The 19,370-nt window shown below is 36.5% G+C and overlaps 1 protein-coding gene and 1 long non-coding RNA gene across 5 annotated transcripts in view; one reads left to right on the top strand and one right to left on the bottom strand.

Annotated features, from left to right (window-relative positions):
- The window catches only part of pitpnm3 (PITPNM family member 3), a 127,167-nt gene that overhangs the window by 42,370 nt on the left and 65,427 nt on the right, over nt 1-19,370 (top strand). The window lies entirely within an intron of this gene.
- LOC129416302 (uncharacterized) lies at nt 2,077-6,071 on the bottom strand. Its single transcript, XR_012367948.1, has 3 exons — nt 5,697-6,071; nt 4,929-4,961; nt 2,077-4,802 (listed from the first exon to the last, which is right to left on the bottom strand). It is a non-coding gene; the product is annotated as an uncharacterized lncRNA (long non-coding RNA).

The raw sequence follows: 19,370 nt of genomic DNA, 5'->3' as shown, positions 1-19,370 counted from the left end.
AGGGATTGATTGTGAACTCAATGATATGTTAAAACCGAAATGTCTCAGTGGCAGATCCAATTACATAGCAGTTATCTATCAATTTACCTTTTCATATAACAGTGATGTAAAGAAAATAATAAAATCGCTTCACAACTGCAGAAAATTCACATCTCACATTCACATCTGAGGTCTCATATATTCCACGTTTTTAATACTACCAGTCATCTTTTTCTGGAAAATGCCATTTTGCCTGTGCACGCTAGTATTTATTAAAATAATACTCCCTTCCCCCCATCAATTATTCATGTGACCTTTTCTCACATTTTTGTTGTGTTCCCCTGTGAAATACGATTGGTCTATTGGACCGCACGGACGAGGAAAAAGACTTAAGCCGATGCGACAGAGCGATAAATGAGCTAAGTGAGAGGCAGACGGTGACCCTGCCAATCCCCTATCTGCTTGATTTCAAGTGCCTTATACTAGAATGCTGTTGGCTTTTTCTGCAAGATAAAAGGGATGCTGGCTTTAGACCGTCCCTTTCCTGAAAATACTTATCAGGCATAAATGGATTTCTCAGAAATGGTGATGATTAATACCATGACCCAGTCAAATACAAATGGACCCAAAACTAGTATTGAATTTAGGTTTATTCTTGCAAGAGCTGGGCTTGCAAAATCTTCAGTAAATCTTAATGAAACTCTTAATACTCAAACTCTTGCATGCTTCTTTAAAAAAATAATAATCCTATAAGCCTGTTATATGAAAATGATGAATGTTGATCTTTGTATCAAACAGTGCTCTTGATTCTTACTTAATTCTGCACATATTTTAAGTAGATTTCAATTCAGTTGTGCCATTTAAGTATTTAAAGGGGGTGGGGGGGGGTAATGGTATGTCATGCATTCTGACTTAACACAGTTAAAGGAAAACACAACCGTTTTTCAATATTTTACTATGTTCTTACCTCAACTTAGATGAATTAATACAAACCTATCTTTTTTCAATGCATGCACTTTTAATCTTTGTACAGCGCTTCTTGAATGTGTTAGCATTTAGCCTAGCCCCATTCATTCCTATGGCTCCAAACTAAAGTTTTATTTTGTGCCACCATACTTACTCATGTAACTACCCATGCAACAGTCTTCAAATAGGGAAAACATGGAAGTGCGTTTGGCACCATAGGAATGAATGGGGCTAGGCTAAATGCTAACACATTCATGACGCACTGTACAAAGATGAAGTGGACGCATTGAAAAAAGATAGGTATGTATTAATTAGTCTAAGTTGAGGTAAAACATAGTAAAATATTGAAAAACTGTGGGTTTTACTTTAAAGACTTGGATTACTCATGCTAAACATGGGCAATTCTGTTCCATTTGGACATACAACAGAGTATTTCTGTGCCAAACTGTGCTCAAGTTTTGGAAAGTTTATTTTGACTGCGTAAACAGTGCAGGAAGTACAGTGGAAGTCCTTGTATAGGCACTTCACCTGGAATAGCGCAAGCACACACCTACCAAGTGCTAACACAAAATCAACATTACCAAAGAAGCGTACTGTTGTTTGTGAGGGAAAATTAAGCTTGTTCAGCTTCCCAATGAACCCAGCTTTATGGAAATAATGGATTTATCTTGTTTATCGGGGGTAGCAGTGGAGTTGTGCAGGTGGGTTTGTTTAACGTTAGATTTTGTTGAAATGGGCCGGTCCCAGTAAGAAAACAACCAGGGCTGGGTTTCCCGATAACGATTGAACTTAGCACTTAGGAGCGCTTTCTACGAGCTACTTAACGAACATTCGTTGTTCATTTACGTGCGTTTCCCAAAGATGCACGTATAGCGATAAGAAAAAAGAAAAAATGAGGCACTCCTGATAAATGTATAAAAGCTTTTAATCAAAAAATGGCTACATGCCTACGCGTTTCAACTACACAGTTTTCATCAGGGCATGCCAAACATACACAGGTGAATGCAATTATCAGGTAGAGAGGTATGGGAATGGTCACATGACCCAAGCCCCACCCCCAACCTTAACAACAACTAAGTAAAACTTATTTAATTATCTTCATTACAGCCAAACACACACTGAAAAAAAAAATCCTTTCAATTTACGTAATTTTAATGTGTACATCGGTCCCACATGATCCGATTGTTTAAAACCAAAATAATTTTCTCAAATTAATTTTTATGTGTCAGACCAAAACAATTTAATTACTTTAAGTAGTCTAATAGAAATATGTTGACTCAAAGTGCTATTTCTCTTTACTATAACACATTTATTTTGTAATGTTTAAGTAATTTTATTATGTAAGGGGACTAGATTTTCATCTCTAATTCCAACATGCTTTTTTAATGCTTATATTATGGGATTATGTAACTCTAAAGCAATTTCATTATGTCTCTGGCACCAGAATAATCATCCATAATTATCCAAATGTTATTTATTTTTTTTAAATACAAAATACATTTGCATTGGCATAAAAAGCAAAGAGTTTTGAACAAATGTTTAGTGATATTGAGGCAAACCACTGCTTTCAGATCATCAATTCAATTACATCATTACACATTAATTCATTAAGTCAATAACTATTACAACAATCAGCACATGCAGTACATACAAAGGGGCAATTTCCCAGACAGGTTGTAGATTAATCCATGACTAGGCTCTAGTTATATTACTAGGATATTTTTTACAAAAAAAGTTTACAAACAAACCTACCTTACAAAAACAACACTGGAGTACAATCTTGAGACAAAACAATGGCACTGATATATGGCATTGCAAAAGTCTGGGACTAGGAAAAGCCCCATCTGTGAAACTGACCCAAATGTTTAAAATAGTTACTATCACAGTAGATTTAGAAGTGCTAAAGCACAAACACTGCATTCCAAAGAGACATGCAAAACAGTAAGTACTATTATTTATAAAATGGATTTACAAACTGGAAAATATCACTCCTTCAGAAAGTCAGAGCTACAGCATTTATAAACTGTTAAATCAAAGATTCAACAAAAACAAAATACAACAACCATTTCCAAAATCAACTAGGAGCAGCAAACTGTTAATGTTTTAATAAGAGAAAACACTTAAAACAGATAAAAAATTCAAAAATGAGCAGCACAGTCTTTCTGATCCTTTCACTGAAAGAAACTGTTCGTTAAAGTTACTCTCAATGAAGTTTGGATTTCCTCAAAAATAAAGCGGAGATCAGGTTTAAGGCATACATCAGCTCAAACACGATGTTGCAACACCTTCATGGCTTCCAGGACTATACAAAGATCCTCTTCTTCATCACAAGAAGCATGTTGTTTGAGAGCACAAATCCCAACATTGGTGTCTTCAAATGACCTCACGGATGCTGACTTCATCCATGCCCTGTACAAAACAAACAAATGTAGTTAAAGAAACAGAAAAAAGGTTACTGTTACAATAAAAGTGTCATTGGAAATTAGTACAATGCAAACAAATATAAATGTAAGTATACAGACCCATGTGCATTGCCACAGCATGTTACAATTGGTAACAAATACATGGGTTACAAAGCAAGGCAGCTGCACTGTCCACTGCTCTGGGTGTGTGTGTGTGTGTGTGTGTGTGTTCACAAGGGATGCTCCGATCGATCGGCCGATAATGGCATTAACAGACTCGATCGGTGCTCGCTAAATCTGCCGATCTCATAAACCGATCTTTCTGTTTACTTTTGTCATCAAAAGGATCCTGAATGTGGCTGCAATTAAAGATATTTTTTTATGTAGCACGAGCATTTTTACAACCCTTTGCTCATGTGCGGCGTGCAGATTTGTATGTCTCTCTTTGCCTTTACAGAGATATGCGTATTTTCTATGAGGACATGCTCCGGTCAACAGCGAGAGGCGTGTTCACATCCCCATCAAACAGCGTATACAACACATATATATCACGGACAATTGCATCCTCATGCCAACAGTTTCTTATTTGCATGCGTTTTAAAGTTTTGAGCGTTTAAACTTTTATTTATTAAAGGCAACATCCGTGGTATTATTTTATCTAGAAAAAATGTAACAGTTACAGTCATCAAAGAGCTTGCATATCAGCTTTAAAAAAATCAGAATCGGTATCGGCCGATCACGAAGATTACAAATCGGTGATCGTATCGGCTGCAAAAATCCTGATCGGAGCATCCCTAGTGTTCACTACACTGGAATGAGTTAAATAAAGAGGCCACGTTTCGAGTGTGTGCTACCACACCTGACAATCACATCAAAAGTGAATTCTCTAATTTTCTCACTGTCATGTTGTTACAGACCTGTATAAATGTCTTTGTTCTGATAAACATGAAGGAAGATATTTATTTTGAGAAATGTTTGCAACCAAACTGTTCATGAGCCCCATTCACTTCAATAGTATTATTTTTCCCCACTATGGAAGTGAATGGGGCTTATGATTGGTTTGGTTACAAACATTCCTCAAAATATCTTCCTTAGTGTTCATCAGAACAAAGACATTTATACAGGTTTGTAACAACATGATAGGGAGTAAGTGATGAGAATTTTTATTTTTGGGTGAACTACCCCTTTAAATCTTCCCAGGTGTTTTAATGACCCGTGTGCCAAAAGATGTTGTAACTAAAACATACTACATTTTCTGTACTTCCAACAAGGTTTACACATTTTATGTCTATGAATCTATATTACTTACTTCTGTCATTTGATCATTAATTGTTTGAAGTCTTTTTGCTAGCTGTCATCCTTTCTGATAGAAGAGTTTCATCCGGTTTTTGGATTGGAGGTCCAGGTGACACAGGAACATAAGACAGTAGTGATTCTTTTAAATTCAGCATTTATCTGAAAACAAATTAACCAACCATTGTATATTTGAGTACTGCGAGTAAAAGAATAATAATTGTATATTAGTTACAAAAATAAGATATAGCTCCTAACAGCAGTACAAAAGTGAAAGAAATGACTTACCAATGCTGTGTAGCGCATGAAAGGATGATGGACCTATAAGAGGAAATATTCAGAGGTGAAATCAACACATAACCTCAATTGATGAAGGTCACACATACATAGAGCAATAATGAAATAAGTATTATATCTGTCATAGGACGCAATGTTGGACAAAATGAGATCTTAAAACAACAAGGTTCTCTTCTGAAAACGTCAGCTTTAAGGTGTGGCACTTCAAAGCGATTTTTTTTTCAGTTAATATAACATAAGTCACGCGAGACATTTAAAAAAGCTTTTTATAGTTGAATCAAGTGTTTCTCGTGGCGTAGCGAAGTCACGAATAACTGACGCGGGTCTGATAATCTGATTAAGCAGACCGTTTGTTTCATACGCAATGTCATTATTAATTTAGTCAATTGATATCATCTGGTAAATTACTTACATGGATAACGTTACTCTGGACAGAATAACTTTTGGTTAGCGTTTTATTTGTCCTGATACGTTTCCATAGAACAGCTGAGTAAAAAGTGCCTCAAAAGTCAACTCAAAGCTGACAGTTTTCAACTCGGATAAAACTACCAAACGTGAAATAACGTTAAACAGCTGACATTTTTAAAACGCTGTGTTTTTCTTTATGAGCTTGACTGACTGTTAACTTACTCCACCAACCTCCTCCAAACTAATATTTACTACAAGTCATTGCAATGGCTACATATTGTAAACAAAAATAGTCTATCTAGTGAAGATATATCACGTATGAAGCGAACATAAATAAATAATAGAACGTACTTTAATAACGTGGTGTCCGTCTGAGAGAGTTCTTCTGACTGACTGACTGCTGCTGAGTCTTCATTGACATTTTGGCGCCCAAAACAAACGATCTTTATTCTTCTTTTATGGCAATCGATGTCCTTCTCATTGAGCTATACTGCCCCTGCTGCTCAGGAGGTGCCGTTTTGTGTGCAAACCCAATTTTATTGCTTTAAGTATTCAATTCAATCTATTTTAATCAATGTGAGAATAATGTGTTCATTTTACATTCAAACAAAACATTTTAATCCTAATCAATTAAATTATGTTTACACAAGGAATATAAATATTTTGTGTTGCATATACATGTTTATTTTATTTAAATTCAAAGACCCACTAAGTCCATTTTTTTCAGTGCACTGAGCACGTATAACGATTGCTCGCAGCAGTGTTTTAAGTGCTACTTACGAGTCGCTATCCGTTTGTCAAGTGCTGAAAATGTCACCATTAGAATGACTCAAATTTGTAGCAGAAGCTTGTTTAGGCTAATGATCTTTAGCCGATGTGCATTAACATTTTTATAATATTTTTTATTATTGTTCAATGACTTTTTAAATGTTTTAAAACTGTTCATTATGAAATATTCTTTTCCGTATTTAGTTAGGACTCGTCCCACTGCAAAATGCCTTCTGTATTTTATATTATAGTTTAGATTATTATTATTATTTGTTGTTATTTATTATTATGGATTATTGCATTGTACCGTAAATATTTATTTGGTTTCTTTAATCAGATGCCATTTCCTTCAAAACATTTTTTTACTGTAGCCTAGATGAATTATAATAACAATTGGTAGGAACAATTATACATTTGCTAGTACCAACTTTTACCAAAATTGTACCAAATACGTTTTCCTTCTTTATTAATTTATGTTTAGTCATTTAAATTTTATTTTTCATTTGAATTTTAAATATATGATATTAAAGTAATTTAAACAAATAAACAAAGAAAACCCCAATAAATATTATAAATATAGCCTACATTTAAAACTTTACATTATCGTTATTGCAAGAGTGCAATTTGCTGGTTGTACTGCAGGTGACCTTGTAACACTGTTGTCTTACGATGCACTTATGAATTAACGATTACTCCAAACTACTCGTAGATCTACGATGATTTTCAAGTGCTACTTAAGCTACGAAGCTTCTGGGAAACGGCCCGTAATTCTAAGATGATTCGTACGATCGTTTTTACGATCTACTTAGCCTTACGATGCTTTTGGGAAACCCGGCCCTGGTCATGAGTCGCAGGTGGTAAGTAAAACTGCATCAAATGTTTGTTTTGTTGGCAAACGGTCCCTAAGTGCATATAATGTGAACAACACGAACATTTAGTAAATCATAAGTTATCCATAGATAGTGGGAAAATATTTTGTGTGTTGCCTGCCTCCACCCGCGGGGCACCTCCAAGAGATCAGCTTTTTCAATACGTAGCGGTACAGCTAATCTATCTTTTATAAATCGGATAAAACTATAAAGACTCTTTGTAGATATGAAGGATGCAGTTCTACTCAAGATTAACATGAGTTTGAGCAAAAACAGCGTGTGTTATGTGAGCTTTAATATTTGGCACCCACACTTCCTCTGCTTGTACTGTAGGAATCTGAAACATAGATTTCATTTAGAAACTTCAATCTTTGTAGTCCTTAGTAAATAAATCTGTTTCTAAACATAGCTTTAATTAAATTCAAGCACGAATCCAGGTGTTATTTCCCCATAGTCCATTACATTGGAGACATTTTATTGACAGGATTAAGTGTGTGCACAGGGCACTCAGGGTTTCAAGATTAATTAGACTGTCAGATATGAGGCTTTCTACCTGGTGTGTCAAAGACTGCAGTTCATTAGCAAACTGTGGTAAAGCTCCTCTCCAGTGCTGTTGGCTGGTGGTCTTCTCTTTCTCATTCAAGCGAGATTGATTTCAGCAGTGCCGTCTGGATGCTGTGTGATACTTTCATGGTTCCCAGATTCATCTGTTTAGTAACTATATAGTGAACTGTGAGAGCAGTTTTGCATTTACCCTTTTTTTGGATAAAGTCTAAGCTTTATATCTACGGAGTTAACTTCTAAATTCATAATTGAAGATTAGCCCTGCACGAGTTGGGTGGTGGGGGGGCTGACATTGTGATATTTACATTTTCTATGATGTAAATTACGATATGAGAAAAATCTGTTTAAGAGGAATTAACATCTGCCTTGCTTTTCTTGTATAGCTTACTGATGTCTCTTTATGTCAGAATTTCCTTGCCGGCAAATGCATTCAAAATAGTTTTCCTATGTGTTCTGCGATGTGACTATTGTTGATGTGCGCATTGCAATGTCGATGCTAAAACGATATTGTGCAGCCCTACTAAAGATGCAGTGATTTGAATATTTACAGCAAGTGAACAACTACTTTAACAAGAATTGTGAAAATCTCTTTCATATTTTCATTAATTAACACAGACTTGAGCTATTTTAGCATTTTTTTAAATCAAGCTATTAATTTTCATTTGGATGTCAGCTCTTATAAAATCTGTTATATAGCTGGTTAGAAAAGGACAACGATAATTATTTTTTAAACTCAAAAGTACCTGTACTTATGCTTTTTTCAGTCAAACCAGGTCTTTGTATCCTACTACACTCTTAGAACGAATGTGTTAAAAACAACACATTAGTGTTGATTCTGGGACAACACACTAACTGCGTTGTCCCAGAATTCACCCATCTCTGTGTTATTATTGAAACACATGTTGTTATATTTTAACACAAAATCAACACAAAATGACACATTATGTGTTAAAATTACACATAATGTGTTAAAAGCTTACCACACAATGATGTGTAAAAAATTAACACATCCTTTCTAAGAGTGTAGAATGGCTCATAAATGCACAGAGGTTGAGGGATTGCCTTAGTCCATCTATTATTCCTTTATCAAAGCAACAGGTACTTTGGATATGTGATTTATATATTATCTTGTCTACCATTTCTCATAGCTAGATTTTAATGATTCAATAAATCAATGTAATGGCAGCTGCTAAAGACCTTCTTCAAGTAGACACTCCAGTTAATTTCACTTCCTTCGGGTACAAATCTCATCAATCTACAGTAGAGATCCCCAAAGGATTGCCTGATTAACACCATTTTATGACCTGATTGATGACCTGATTATAGACTGTATGCATGACTGACAGCTGAAGCCACATCTGGCAATTCAGGGATTTAGTGATCTGTAAACACAGTTTCATCCTCATACAGCAGAGCTGGGCTAAGGTTTTGTTTTTGCTCATTTGCTTGTTCATGTAAATGCTTTTCGATCAGTGGCTTTGCTGCCTTAATGGGTGATTCTTACGAAATCTTGGTTTCAAGATGTCAGAAGATGTTTTAAGGTGCAAAGTACTGACAGGAACATTTATCTGACAGGAAGTTTCTTTTTATCAAAGTATGTGCGTGTACCATATTTTTCCACTGGCAGCACGACTAACATGGCATCTCCGGGATCAAGGTCAGATATTAAAAGTCTAGTCTAAAAAAGTAAAAACCGAGAATCGAACATCGACCTTAGAATCGAAAATGTAATCGAATTGAGGATTTGGAGAATTGTGACACCCCTAGTTAATACCATAGCAAGTTTTAGGCCAACAATCGGTATCTGTCAATAAAAGATTTTTTCACACTGTTGGCTATCAGAAATATCACTATAGTTTACTGTTTAAAATTAATGGTCATTATATGAATAAATGACATTTAGAAAACGTAATCTTTAGAATTTAGTTAAAGATTATCGGCATGCGCTTCAGCAGATATCAGTTCAAATAAAATACGATCAGTATCGGTGGAAAAATTTGATTTCGGCACATCTTTTTAAATAAATAATACATAATTAGCCATTTTAATAGAGAATTGTAAATGTAAATTTTTTAAAATGTGGAAAACTACCTGTATCGGTAATGAGAATAAAAAACTTGTGTACACGGGCGACAAGTGAATATTAAGCTTTTTACTAGAAAAATATAAATAAATCTGTTAACCTGGTAGCCATTTAAAAGTTACTGGCAGAAATCAAACTTCATGTGAATATCTCTTTCTCTGTGTGTGTAAACAGTCCCTTTAAAATATTACAGAGGATGAGAAGATCAGTCATGGACAATTCTTTTTTCCACTATTTCTTCATTTTTTAATATACATGAATTTTTGACGATTTATTTTCTTGGTCATTTTTTTGTCATTTGAGAATATCTAGTAGAGCGTCCAAATATCTTTTTCAGAATATTTACATTTTATGCTGTTAAAAATACGACTTGCACTCAGACATAGCAGGATGCATTACCGTAATGAGATTTTCAGCAGAAAAAGCAATAAATTCCAAAAAGAATTCATTCCAATGTTAATATTATTCTTAGTGGAAGGTAGAGAACACATTTATGTTTGTTATGGTCATTTTATGTTTTACAGAATATGTTTTAGCCTATATTTCATGATTCAGTAGTTTTGTGGGAATGGCCAATTGGGTGAGGTCATTTTTTAACCCTTGATCTCCTTGGAGAAGAGAAGCAAGGATGTCCATTGACAAAGCCTGAGTGAAGAGACCATTAAATAGCCTTGCTGTTTAGTTTGGACCTGCTGCCTATCTTATCTCTCTCTCACTGTCCATCTTTTTCCATTTTCCTCTCTGCTTCCCTTTCTGTTCTGTCAACCCTGTTGTTGGATCCAGGCAAATATCGTCAACACCTCAGAACTCCCTCTGGATAGCTCAAAACATCTGTTGCCAAAATTTCTTAGTCTAAAGCTGCCACTGTGCTGGAACTTTGGAAACAATGTAATGGGCATCCCCTGCCAAAACTGGATTTTCTCCAAAATGTCCACTCGATTCAAATTATCATGGGCATATAAGATTTTTAAAAAAGAGACTTTTACGATGCCAGTTTGCAACAGCAATGCAACCAGAAATGATTGATTTTCATTGAGAGTTAGGGATTTCACAGGCAAAATTTTTAGCAGTAAGAGAAATGATTTGTTGTGAGATTAAAATGACATTATCATTAATATGAGATTATACAACATAATTATTTTCTACAGCCAAAACATCCTATTTGTGATAAAAAAAGCTATTAGTAGTTGTGCAGACCACATTTATAGCTAATTTAGACATTCCAGCGATAAGATTGTGGTCAGTATGAAAGGGAAATAATAAATCTTCTGCTTTTCACATTAACGGTCATAAAACAGTCTATTGACTTTTGTTTAGTTTAGTTAGCATAATACCAAAAACAAAACCTTATTCAATTTTCTGTTCCTCTTCTCCTTAACATTTTACTCAAGTTCAAATTTTAATTGTTTGGTCGGTGGCATTGTGACAACAACAAACGCTGTTCGATATGCAGTCTGATTAGAGCTGGAGCTCAGGATGAATAAATTACAACAGACTTATTAAAACAGAAAGAAAGAGCCCCTGATCGAATCACGCACATTATCGGCTGGGCTTATCAGAGGAGCCGTGGTCGACAGATTCCCGTCCTCACCGCTGACGTGCGCTCGTACACACCTCATCTGTATTCACATCCACACAAACTCACGCCACTGCGACATATGCCTCTTATAGACATAATCTCCCTCACACGCCTATTCCGTTTAATTACTTTTCCTTCCTTTTCTTACTCTGCTAAAACATAGAAAGCCCCAAGCAACTGAAGAGGTGTAAAGCTGGGAACGATAAGGTGACACCACAGAGAGAAATAATGACAGAGAAGGGAGGAATAGGTCCATTATATGCAGATGATGTACATGTAGCACATAACAAGGGTTGAGTGGTTTTGTCATATATAGTATACGCGTATACAGTATGTGTGTAAATATGTATACACAGACATAATTGTACAGACCAATTTTATGATGAGATTTACAAAAGCTAGGATCAGTTGTGCAAAGAGATATGCATATATATTTGCAAAACTGCTCCTAGCTTTTGAAAATCTCATATATAAATGGCCGGGGGGGCGTGGCAATCAAAGGGGGGGGGGGGGTCATACGCATCATGAGGAAAATGAAAATGTTTTTATTTAAAACACTCAAATAAAACTTAATTTTGAAGAAACTATGACAGAAAATGAACACAAACTAGATTATTAATGCATTAAAGGTGCAGTGTGTACATTTTAGCAGCATCTAGTGGTGAGGTTGTGAATTGCAACCAACGGCTCACCCCTCGCTTTTGAAACAAATAGAGAAGCTACTGTTGCCACCACCGGACAAACATGTCATCGTCCTAGACAACTTAGTAAAAAAAGTTTGTCCGTTAAGGGCTTCTGTACAAACATGGCGGCCCAAAATGACAACTTCCATGTAAGGGGACCCTCGGTGTATGTAGATAAAACGTCTCATTCTAAGGTAGTAAACACATAACGGTTCATTATGGAAGGTCTTTATACACCTCTGATAATATAGATGTGTATATTATTTTGCATTTCTGTGAAAAGATCCTTCTAAAAATTACACACTGCACCTTTAAATGTTTTTACCTCTAACGGGAATAGCTGCGTGATGAAGTGAAACTAAAGGGTTAATAAACACAAACTGAAGCAGATTTGTAGAACGTATGGCGAACGATGATAGGTATCGTGAAGATTGTAAAAACGGATTATTTCCCACTATTAATTACATTATCTTAAAGGAGTGTAACTACTGTAGCATGTAAATAATGCGCATGAATAACGTGAGCAAGAGCGATCAAGAATTGTATCTAATCAACAGGCACGTCCAACCTAGCTAGGCCTTGCTATCAGGTTGCTCAAACTACAAAAATTACCAGCTAACTTACTTTAAATTTGCAAGAACTATAGACTTACAATACAATGACTTAAATAAACCCAAAACATAAGTCCACTTACAGTTCTCACGGACACGCGTTTTATCAACTGGTTATCCTCCAGACAGTTGACGGACCATTTCATCCGCGTTGCGGTTTGAAGTGTGTCCGCGCTATTCTCCGAGATGCACTTGACGGCCTTTTGTGCAGCTTTTTTTTTTTTGACGACCTAGTTAAGGCGGTAGGGCTTCCCAGCTTAATAGGCGGGCCGCCCGAACTGCAAAGTGCTGCGGGAGCAAAACCCTCTACTTGTATCCAATATCCTAGAATATTCGGTAAACCTCCTTTAACCAGGTAAAACTCCTGTGCACCTTGATGTACGTATACCGTCATTCATTCATTTCTTCTTCCATGCACTTGGATTTTGCTGAAAAAATGTTGTGGCATTTAACGAATTCTGCCAGATTTGATTTGATATGATAATATGTGCCGAGAGCATTTGGTCAATATCATTGCATTTTTTACATTTCTGATACACACAATTGTGTGTCAGTTCCAGTGTATATAACAGTCTCTCTGATAAAAGAGACCATACTTATTCAGAAAGGAGGCTGAAAGGTATCATTTGTCAATGGCATGTAGACACTGAAATGTAGTGCTGTGTCTGTTCCTGAATAAATGAGCTTGTTTAATATTAGCAGCACAGGCGGCTCATGTTGTGATGTGTGCTCTCTGGTCGATGTGTTTGGTCCATGTGAGGATGAGAGGTGAGGACCCTGGTGGACAGGTACTAGACCTAGACTCATCAATCCTGCAGTGAACTTGTATAAACACAGCGGGCCAATGTCCACAATGAGAGAGAGCGAGAGAGAGCGAGAGAGAGAGAGAGAGCGAGCGAGAGAGAGAGCGAGAGAGAGAGAGAGAGAGAGAGAGAGAGAGAGAGAGAGAGAGGGAGAGATGGGGTCATATTGTTGAGTGTATTTCCAAATATCATATTGCTGTCCATTGCAAATTTGATGTGAATCTGCTATTTTTAACATTCTGCACATGGGTCTTGCCTCAACCAGGTGTGATGGCTGGCAAGCAGATGGTCATAATGTCTACTGTGCTCTTCCTGAAAGCTCACACCTTGCGTTCACGTGTCACAATCAGACCAATTCATAGTAATAGTTACAGTCTTTTTTAAAACGTTTAAAAATGTCTGTAACACAGCATCTGTCCGGCCACTTCCCAGACTGTAGTTTTGGTATGTTACTGTATTATAGGGGTTGCATGCCAAAATCATGACCCTATTATTAATATTTATTCTGAGTTTGGCTGGCTATGTGCTTGTAGAATTATATCCTGTAAAATGTGGATTTTTGCAGAACAAAAACATGCTGTCTTGGGACACATGCAGTATAAACACAATGATGACAATCACAAACCACATCATTAAGGGAAGAATACACCACACAATATGTAAATCAAACACACACAACAATAATAGGGTAAACAACGAGGTGGTGATTTGCACGATTTATTCACTCTGCCAGGAAACAACATCCAGCACCACATAAAAAATCTACATCAAAATATGTTTATTATTGGGTTGATGTGGCGCAGCGATTTATAAAAAAAGGCACTTGTGAAGAATTTGCAGACCTCTGGCCTGCTATGAGATGAATTCATTTGCACGCAGGACTTCAGTTGACTCTCCGATGGAGATTGAAGAGTGTTGCAGTGCAGATTGAAACCAGTTTAAATTGATTAATAATTGAGCAGGACTAAGAGTGCAGGTTTTAATTTTGCTGATGTCTTTTCTTATTTCTTCAGAGGCTAAAGCAGGCAGATTAACAGTTTTCTTCTCTAATCACAGGTGATCTTGCTCTTTGATTTTTTGTGTGTTTACTAAATGCTAGGGATGTGCAGAACTAAATTTTTTCTTATCATTGTATTGCTTGAAGGAGTATATTGACTGCAGTAGTGAATAAATGAAGCCTTGAGTAGGTAGACTGGTGTTTAGATATTTTTCTCATATGTCGACAGATGCAAAAGCCGCTAAATGCCTCCTTCATCAAAAATGAGATATTGATTGTAACCGAATGGTCTCAACACGTACAATAGGGTTTTTTAAATACTTTCATTATCAAATACTACAAATGTTTATTAACAAGAAATCATGCAAAATGAGCTCTTCATGCATTACATTCCCTAAAATTCTGTATGTTGACGTATTTGAAAACAGTCAAATTTTTCAAATGTGACCAGAAAAACCTAATGTGTGGTTTATGTTTGGATTATCATCCCATCGCTAATACCTGCATAATAATAGCCTACCTGGTGTGCCATAAATGAAGTCTCTTCTGAGCTTGTACATTCACATCCACACCCCTCACTTTGCTGAAGGCAATGAACTACACATTACATAATAAGTAAGTAGTAACGTTGTCTGTTTGTCTGTGATGATTTTGTCTCTGGCTTCCTTTGGTTAAGTTGACTTTTTAGTGCTCTGTTCAGTCTCTGCATGATCTAAGCGGATCTGTGAGTTGAAGGCAGCTTGCGGGCGCTGTCAGCCCAGGTGGTATTTTTGGCAACACGTTCATGTTTATCTCCCTTTTCCGTGCAGTCCTGCGTTTCGTAAACGTATCCCCTTTTCTTGCCATATCTCTCCCTTCCTCTATCCCATTCCTCCTCTCTGTCTCTTTTTATTATCTCTCTGTTTTACTTAATTGATCCACTAATCCCACCTTAAAAGGTTACTTGCCAATCCAATCTTAGCAACGGTTGCTAACCCACAGATTTATCAGAAAAAGCATTTGCTCTTTTCTAACAGATGTGCACTGAATTATTAAATGTTTGGTTGGTTTTAAACACAGATTTTTGCTAATTAAGTAACTGTATTCATGGGCTGTGGAGCATAATGAAGGGTTAACTGTTTCAGGCTTTGAAGGTCTGTATTCATTGGTCATGTCAGAGCAGGTTCTCCCTGCAGAGATCTGTGTTTTGTTAGTAAATTATATGTTTGGGGTAAAAGGAGTGGAGAGGCTTGATCAATACACAATTCACCCTGCACAGGGAGTTCTGAATGGTTTTTCGGCTAAAAAATAAATGTAGGCCTTGCTTATTGCCATTTTGTTTGGGATTTGGTTCCCAAAGATTATTGAAAAAAAAGATTAATGGGTTTAATTCACTAAGCATGCGTACGCACAAATATTATGTGCATGAGATGTGCATACGGATGTTTTTACGAACAAATTGTGATTTAACAAAAACAACGGTGGACAGCACTGGCTTCCTCCAATGACAGCAAAACCTCCCAAATAAAAAAATTAAAAGCAAAACAGAACTTTAACGATAATAAATATGATCATGGATTTCTTTTCAATCTCTTTTGCTTCTATGACAAACTGCTCTAAAATGTTCTGTGGACCAGCACTGCACTGCGGAAAGCCTTTATATGGAGCTAGATTGGGCATGTTTTATGCAAATTTATTGTGCATGCGGCCGTTCATGTAGAACACTCCAAAATCACTAACGTAAGAACAAGTATAGACGGTTTCATCGGGCGCATGTGCGGTGACGCGATAAGCGTCTGATCCGAACTTCCAGTTTCTGTTTGTTTAATAGTCTGACTAGTTGCTGAAACTGAACTCTTAAACAAATACCTCGTCGAAAACAAATGTTTTGCGTTCCTATGGTAATCTATGTGTCGTTTGTTTTTCTTGTTATATAAATAAACTACTTCAAAAAGGACTTTGTTGTTATTTATTCTTTGCAGAGTTTACCGGAAGTTATGTGATGACCACGAAAGCCGCTTGTTTATGTCGTTACTGCTGAAACCACCTATGAGAACAAACTCATGTGCATACGCACGTGTTTTAAATTAGTCTGAACGTTTTTGTGAGAAGTTCAAGTGTACATATTTTTACGAAAAACTTTTTTGAAGCTGGTCTACTTGGTTGGTTCATTTTTCTTCCTCAGTTTTTATGTTATAGTGCACTTTCCACAAAAAATATATATTTTTTACAGCTAAAAGGTGTAATTTTTGTTAATTTGTATTGCTATTTTTATGTTTACTAATTTATCTGAAAGTTGAATGTGACTAAAATGTTATTTTTTCTCAACTTTAAGTCTTTCCAAAAGTCATTAAGACAGATGTTGATATACGTATCACAAGCACAGCAGTAGCCATTATTTTTCATTGAAGGAGACGCATGCATGTTATCCAAGCATTAGTGGCAAGGAAAGCCCCTTATACTTGGGAGCATTAATTTTTCAAAATTAACATATTTCCATTAGGTGTATTTTCAATTCGCAATTTAAATTTGTCGCTATTTGAAAGTAGGGCTGGGCGATGTGACCCAAAATAAAAATCCCCAATTTTTTTAACAAAACATCCGATTTACGATTTAAATCGATTTTCCCCCCAACTGAAAAATCATTCTGCAGATTGCAAAGAAATTGTTCAAAACAAGTTTTTAACTTTATTTCCACAGTGTATATGGGAACCATATCTTAAGCAATGTACATTGCGACTGCATATGTGATCATTTTCCAACTCCCCCCTTCTTAGCTGGATGGGTACTAGTGATGCGCGGGTCAGGATTTTTTCAGCCCGCCTGTGACCATTAAAATAGACATACTAAGCATGTGTAATGTAAACGAAAACAGGCTTTTTTCAAACTGACTGTACTTGTTAGTAGTTGTAGTGTAACCAACCATCCTTACAAGAGCAACTTGACTGCGATTTAGACAGTTTCACAGTTGCCCCCTTGTCCATTTGCATGTACCTATAAATCTTTATCTCTGTCCTTCTGTCTGTCATTCTCTCTCCATTACATATTTCCTTCATTCCTTCTCTGTTTTTACGTGCTCTCACTTGCAAATATTTTTCTTACCGGATGTCATAAATCTGAAGGGGTGGGGCTGGGTGACCTGGCTGGTTGAGGGAAATGGGGGAGAGGAGGTAAAACGGTGCCGACAGGCAACTCTAGAGCATAGTGAATAAGAACTAAATGTTCTTGTTAAATTTATGAAGGAGTGACATTCTTGAACAGAGTCAGTGAGGAATCAGAGGTCGGATCAATACTCTCCCTTTCATTTTGCTCTACGCCCACCTTGTCATTTCATTGTCCTGTCGTTATTGCATGTCTGCCTTTTCTCTCCATTTTTTCCTCTGACTTTCTCACCTTTTGAGTCCAATTGAATCTAAAGTGCTGCTATTCACTGTGGTTTGCTCTCAGCTCTGGTATTAGGCTCCTGCTGTGGAATTTTCTGTGCCATGAAGTACACTACATTACAGATCTATACTTAAAATAAACACTCAGACACTCTGTACCGGATTCACTTCATGCAAAACTTCCCAGTGCCTGCTGATGTGTATAATTAACATGTCTGTCTGTCTGTCTGTCTGTCTGTCTGTCTGTCTGTCTGTAGTATGTTTATCCATATCTATAGTGTCTGTATAAATACAATATCTATTGTGTCTTCCTATGCATATCTAAAGAATATACTAATACTGTGTTTGACCCCTTGTCGCCTTCAGAACTGCTTTATTTCTACGTGGCATTGATTCAACCAAGTGCTGAAAGCATTCTTTAGAAATGTAGGCCCATATTGATAAGATAGCATCTTGCAGTTGATGGAGATTTGTGGGATGCACATCCAGGGCACGAAGCTCCCGTCCCACCACATCTCTATTGGGTTAAGATCTGGTGACTGTGGGGGCCATTTTAGTACAGTGAACTCATTGTCATGTTCAAGAAACCAATTTAAAATTATTCGAGCTTTGTAACATGGTGCATTATCCTGCTGGAAGTAGCCATCAGAGGATGGGTACATGGTGGTCATAAAGGGACGGACATGGTCAGAAACAATGCTCAGGTAGGCCGTGGCATTTAAACGATGCCCAATTGGCACTAAGGGGCCTAAAGTGTGCCAAGAAAACATCCCCCACACCATCACACTTGCATTAATGAGAAATTAAACAGGTGTTCCTAATAATCCTTTAGGTGAGTGTATATGTACTGTAGTATATGTCTGTCTGCCTTTGTTTGTACCTATCCGGCTGTCTATCTGTCTGCAAATCCGTCTGCTTTTGAACCCTTTAAAATTCCAGTGTACCATGGGAGGGACACTGCATTGTTTGACAGAAAACTTCATCAAATACAACAACTCAAAAACAAAAAGCTAAACATGTCACACATCTGTGAAAAGTTGAAATTCTTGTGAGTTGAGTGATATAAACCGTTTTAAGATATAATCAACACAACAGGTACAATTTTGTTTTTTTAGGCAATTTTTTTTAGCCTTTTTCAGGAATGCTAAGGGGTTCGTCTGTCTATGTCTGTATAGTGTCTTGTCTGTATCTGCATATATATATTGTCTTTATCAATCTTTATCTATTATATAAGCCTGTGCGATTGCCTGTCCATGTATTTAGCTATATGCCTGTCTCTTTTTTGTCTGGAAATTTATATTGGTTTGTGACAATCCCTCTGTCTCCTGCTTTGTAGGATCTACATCTGTAGTTTCTGTCTATCTCTATATATCTATTTGGTTAACTATTTGTCTGTCTGCCTGTCTGTGAATCTATCTTCCTTTTTGACAGTCTGTCTTTCTTTCTGTCTGTCTATCTTTAGTATCTTGTCTATGTATTTATTTGTTTATTTAATAGGGACAATGTAAAATAACATTGCTACAATTTAAAGCATACATTAAAGACTTTTTTAGTGTATGTCAGCCTGTCTGTATTGATAGTATATCTGTGTATATACCTATCTGCCTGTATCTTTGTCTGTTTGTAAATCAATCTTGCTTTTTGACTTTCTGTCTGTCAGTACTGTATTAGGCTCTGTAGGCAGTAGATGTGTAATGGGTATTAGA

This window comes from Misgurnus anguillicaudatus, chromosome 24 (assembly GCF_027580225.2).
Source record: "Misgurnus anguillicaudatus chromosome 24, ASM2758022v2, whole genome shotgun sequence".
Classification (NCBI taxonomy): domain Eukaryota; kingdom Metazoa; phylum Chordata; class Actinopteri; order Cypriniformes; family Cobitidae; genus Misgurnus; species Misgurnus anguillicaudatus.
Note: the sequence above shows the minus strand (reverse complement) of the source record. Positions and strands in the feature narration are given on the sequence as shown.